Source organism: Carassius gibelio, chromosome B16 (genome assembly GCF_023724105.1).
Source record: "Carassius gibelio isolate Cgi1373 ecotype wild population from Czech Republic chromosome B16, carGib1.2-hapl.c, whole genome shotgun sequence".
Lineage (NCBI taxonomy): Eukaryota > Metazoa > Chordata > Actinopteri > Cypriniformes > Cyprinidae > Carassius > Carassius gibelio.
The window spans coordinates 23,957-29,956 of NC_068411.1; positions in this window are offsets into that span (position 1 = coordinate 23,957).

The window sequence follows — 6,000 nt, forward strand, 5'->3', positions numbered from 1 at the left end:
GTTGTTAGTTAACTATTTTTGTGAGCTCATCTAAAGTGAGGACTATTTATGCCTTGTAAAGCTTTTACAAATGAGATTTAAAGGCTGTTAATATTTCTATGTTCTGTTTTACTGTGTGGTGTTTGTTTCCGTTTTTTGTTTAGAAGATAACTGAGCCTTTAAATATCATTTATAAATGCTTTACAAGGCATAACTAGTCCTCACTTTAGATGAGCTCACATAATTAGTTAACTGACCACTACTAAATGCTTTATAACTACCTGAATTTACTACATTTCTTTTGATCTTATGAATCACTGGCAACTCCTAAATAACTAGTTTGTAAATAATGCTATACTTCATTGAGAAATGATAAATTGATCATGGATAAAGTATGAAAATATAATTATTAAACACATTGTAGATATGCTTTTAAATCAATAATAAATCATTTATATCTGTATTTATAAACTGCTTATTACTGTCTATTAATGCTTTATAAATTATGAATTATCTGTTTACTAATGCTTAATTAATTATTAATAGTGTGCAGTTATTATAAAGTGTTACCAAAACAATATATTATTGTAATATTGTAATAAAATATTTGTCTGAAAGTATCAAAGGGGACGTTTTAAAGATTTGCATGCAACATTTTGCCATTCATTTCTTATTAATAATCATTTAATGTACTCACTCTCATGTCATCCCAAACCCATATGTTATTATTTTTACTGTGGAACGCGAAAGAATAAGTTTTGAAGATTTTTATGCAGCTTTTTTGCTACTCATTTACACTGAAACCTTTGAAAAATTGTTATTGAAGGTGAATAAATCATGTTCAGATTTTAATCTTTCACATGCTGGCAAAGTTTGCCATTACAAAGTCTAACAGTGTTTATTAAATATTTGCTGTAAGGTCATGAGAATGATTTGTACTCTTTTGGAGGCAACACAGACACATGATGTTAATCTGTATCATATATGCATGCTATATGGAAGACTTGATTGATTTCAGAGGACGTCAGATGACATTTACCATCGTAATGATCCATAGACATTTATACGGTTATATAATCAAGGTGCATGTTGATAAAGGAAGGGCTATGTTACAAGGCGAAGCTTGACTCCATTAATGCATAACAGTTCTGCCGGTGTGCACTTATGTTGATGTTCAGACTTTATTTCATGCTTCATTTCTCACTATTATACCGTGCTGACAGCGGTACGAATACAAGACACAAACAGCCGGCTTCAGGAATGAGAACACAGTACATGACCGAAGAAAAAGAAAACCAAGAAACCACCCTGTCCGAGGAAAACTGATTTACGATGGTTTAGTATGTCACACTCAATCCTTTTTTCCCATGTGGTGGGTGGCCTACAATAACCGTCTTTGTTTGCCATCATGTGTGTATGGGCATTTGCATAGCGTGGTGAAGAGTTTTTGTGATATGGAGTGTATGGCAACTCTGACCTTTTGTCCATTTTTCATTTTCATAATTGACCAGGCATGGCAGAAATGTCCATCAGCTAATCCTCTTACAGTGACTCTAATGCCAGTTCTGTCAGAGCAGTGGAACAAGCTGCTACAGACCAGCAAGGTGGAGAACGGCCAAGTCCTGATGGTCCCCGCTGGCAAACAGCATGTGGCAAGTGCCGTTCCCTCTATTAAGCCCCATTAAATTAGTATTTATTTTAATATTAATTGTACTCTTTAATTATTGATCATTATAAAATGACTGGATAATATGGATTTATTTCTGATTATTACAGTTCATGCCTGAGGGAACAGTTTGAGGTATGAGGTGAACATGGCAACATTTATTACTGACATTTATTATTACAATAATAATGAATGCTAAGCTATACTGTCCAGACCAGTCATGACCCAAAATGCACCTCATAAGGTTGCAAAAGAAATGCAAATTCTCAGTGCAAATGATAAAATACGACTATATCTATAGAACTGTGCATGCTATTAAAAAGAATAATACGCTTTAAAAAGAAAGGAGAAAATTGTTACAATATTGTCTGTTTTTATAATTTTCTGAAATGGAATCTGATAGTCTTATAGTCAAAGTATCATTGAAATCTCATTTATGGATATATATATATATATATATATATATATATATATATATATATATATATATATATATATATATATATATATATATATATGAACTCTGAACCCAATTGAGATGGTTTAGGGGTGTGCTGGACTGCAGAGTGAAGGCAAAAGGGCCAACAAGTTCTAAGCATCTCTCGGTGAAACTCCTTCAAGACTGTTGGAAGACCATTTCAGGTGACTATGCCCTGTGACGCTGTCCAGTTCTGAAAATCCCTCATTCTCAGGTTGAGGCCATCAGACCCAGTAGTTGAAGACACATTCGGAAAGAGACTAAACTCTCTTGTTGAAAGAGGGAGAGGCAGTTGAGAAATTTTTTCGATGCGCTCTTCTGATAGGAACGCTCGAAACCTCACTGAATTCAACCTGAGACCCAAGTAGACTATTTCCTGTGAAAGAATTATACTACTTTTCATTTGGTTTATCTTGAAACCTAATCTCTCCAGATGTGTGTATCGATGTCTGCTTGATGCGGAGATGGTGTGCAGATGAGCAGATCGTCCAGATATGATCCTGTGAGCAGGAAAAATATCTATGTGAGAATATGTGTCCTGGAGGTGAACCAATCCCCTTGACGAATACTTTGACACAAAGTTCTGAGCGAAAGCATTTTGAATTTGTATTTTCTGAGGTGTTTGTTGAGGACCCGTAAATCTAAAATGGGACGGAGACCTCCCCCTCATTTGGGAATTACAAAATAACGGGAGTAGAAGCCCATCTGGCTTTCCTCCATTGGAATCATTCTTATCACTCCTTTTCTCATTAAAGAGGATATTTCTTCCTCTAAAACTTGAGCTGCTTCCCCTTGGGCCACAGAAATCACCACTCCATTGAACACAGGAGGTTTTACAGCGAATTGAAGTCTGTATCCTCTAGCGTGGTTAAAACCCAGGGTTGAACTGCGCATGGGCGCCAGTTCTCTGCTTGAGCAGTGAGTGAGCCCTTCCCGGCTTCACTCACTGGCGGTGCTCTAGTAGCAAAGGTGGGGAATAACGCTCAGTCGAAAGAGTTATATTCGTTACTTTTTGTGATTGTTTTTCTTTTTTGTGATATCTTTTTATTTTCATCCCGCTCTGTGCCCTCAGTCCTTGGCCTGGATTCCACAGAGAAAACTTTATTTGTGAAGGGATGCTTACACGCTTTTGTATTTCCTCCCTCAGAACCAACCTCCAGTGGAGGGAGAGACAATTCTTTGGGGGGCGCCAGGTGAACATGTGCCAGTTTCCCGCGAACACTGGAATTTGAACTGCCCACATGAACACTTTGCACATTTAAATTCCTTCTCCGTTTCCCCGCGGGAGGTAGAAAGAAATTGTTTTGAAGGGATGGGACAGAGAAACCCTGAGTGCTGTCTACAAACCCTTCTTGTTGGCAAACCGATGTCTCAGGTTGACTGTCTCTTTTTGTTCCCCTGAGGGGGGCCGACCGGTGTTTCGCTGCTGCGGCTGCGAACGATTGTTTCGGTTTCACAAAACCAGGCTTTGACAGAGAGCCCCTGCTTCCCAGCTGTTTTAGGCAGAGCAGGACGGGAAGGTTGATAATCCGAATGACCTCCTCTACCTGAAAGCCTGAAATTCAGATAGCTTGGGTGATAAGGATGAGCTGCCAGCTTTCTGGGGAGACAGACCTCGAATGCTTCTCCCTCTTTTTTCCGCAGGTCACATTGCTAATGCATAGCTGTTACCGTCGCGCCTAACATGGCCTTCGGATCGATAGGGGCATCCAAAAACTCCACTTTTTCTTTGTCAAAGAGGCCTGACAAACCCAGCCATAGCGATCTCTCTCCCACAACCACTAAGCCCATACTCCGACCGCAACTTTGAACTGCTCCGCGGGACGTGCGCAGGTTTAAATCTGCAATGACGCATATCTCCTCCCAGAGCGCTGGGTTGGGAGAACCGGAGTCCAGCTGACACCCCATCTCCTCTAATAACTCCGCTTGATAGGCTGTAAGGAGGGCAGTCATGTTCAAAGCACGTACGGCCAGTGCAGAGGATTTATAAATCTTTTGAAAAACAGAGGCGGCAAAGCGCTCTGTTTTCCCTTTCAATGAAGCCCCGGTTGAAGAGAGCCCTGCCCTGCAGCTCGGATGCAAATGATTCGCCAAAGATGATTCTTCAGGGGGAGGATCTGCCATCCCCAAATTCTCCATTCCCTGGACATCTAGCCTCGAGTAGCCATTAACAGGTACTTGTGCAAAAAAGTTTTATCCCAAAACCTCTTCATTTCAGCCACACAAGCTGGGACGGCTGGAATAAACTGGAGGGAGACGTGATGGAAGTCTCTTTCCGTTATACAAGTCTCTTTCAGCTCCTTTATCTGCTGGTTGGGATGGCCAGTTGATCGACAGTCTAGACGCGGCCCTGAGACAGACCTCGAGAAGATCTGTATTCGTCTGCACAGGGGAGGATGAGCTCTCATCCTTTGCACTCGGCGGACGTGACTGCATCGTGGGAAGAATAGCATCTTCATCATATTCATTCTCGTCTTCGAGGATGGTCGACAAAACTTAATCATCGTCATCTTCCTCTCCCGCTAACGGATCTTCAAACAGGAAGGACGGGTGACACCTTTTCCATCATCTCACCCCAGGAGCTGGAGGCCTGTGGATAATCCATCGGTTCCTCTCTGGGTTGAGGAGAGAGGCATGGGTCCAACTTCCCAGCTACTGCAACGCGAAGTCTTCGCTCTCGGGTTTTGACCCGGGAACTTTGCACAGTGGGGACAGCCCTCGGGGTCAGTCAACGCTGCCTGAGCGTGTTTAGCACCCAAGCAGGAGATGCAGAGACCGTGTAAATCTTTCACAGAAATCCACATTCCGCACGCACGCAGATGAGGAGGACGGCCCTGTCCTCCGGGGCTCTCCAGCTCTTTTGCAGTGGCCATGAAGCCTGCACTCTCTTCGTACGGTAAGCCCACCACAACGTGACAACTAGTACAGAGCTGTGGTGTGACAGAGAGCTCTTTTCCTACTTTTGTTGGTGCGTGGTGAGCGCACCAAAAAAGATTAAAAAATAAGTAGAGAAACTTAAAGTAGAAAACTCACCTTGCGCGTTAGTTATCTTTCTCTAAGTGGTAGGTCACTCAACAAACGTTAAGAATATATTACGTTTGGGACGTTACCTTGTGGCTCTCATCAGAACTTTCAGAAGCCATCTTTTTTTTTTAACTCAACCATCACGGAATGGAAAGCACAGGATTGTGGGATATTAAAGGCAGCGATACATCTATGCTGCCTTCAAATTTTGATCAGAAGAAGGTACATCCGGAGACAGGAAGTAAAGCAGAATTTTTATTCAAACAAGCCTTGATTCCTTCCTGCTTTGGAATGCTGCCTCCGAAGGCAGCATTTTAGAGTTTTCGGATGCAGCACTTGTTTTTAAAAGCCCATCAATTCTCAGAGTTGGGGCTGTCATTTTACTTTCATGCCTGCCAGAGTGAGGGTACATGGGTCTGGCATCATTTGAAAAAAATCCCTCGAGCTCAGCTTTCATTGTTATGGAGAACAATCAATTCCCAGAGATTAGGGGATATGTAGGGTCACACCAGGGTGTTGGGTGGCCCTAGCGTTGCTTGAAAAAGCCCCTGGAGTGCAGCTTTTATTGTTATGGAGAAACAGAGGGGGGGGGGGGAGCGTCATCTTACTCTCATGCCCACAAGAGTGAAGGTACATTGGCCTGGCATCGCTCGAAAAAGCCCCTGGAACTCAGCTTTCATGGTTATGAATACCTGTAAATTCCGAGTTCTCCTTTTGGTTTCTGGTTGTTTCTCATCTATGTATCATTTAAGCATATCGCCTGAGTATATCCAGTAAGTTTATTTAAAGTGACTATTTAAAGTCTTCGTGACTTTGTGACAGTAAACAGCTCATTTGCCATTTGTTCAGACTA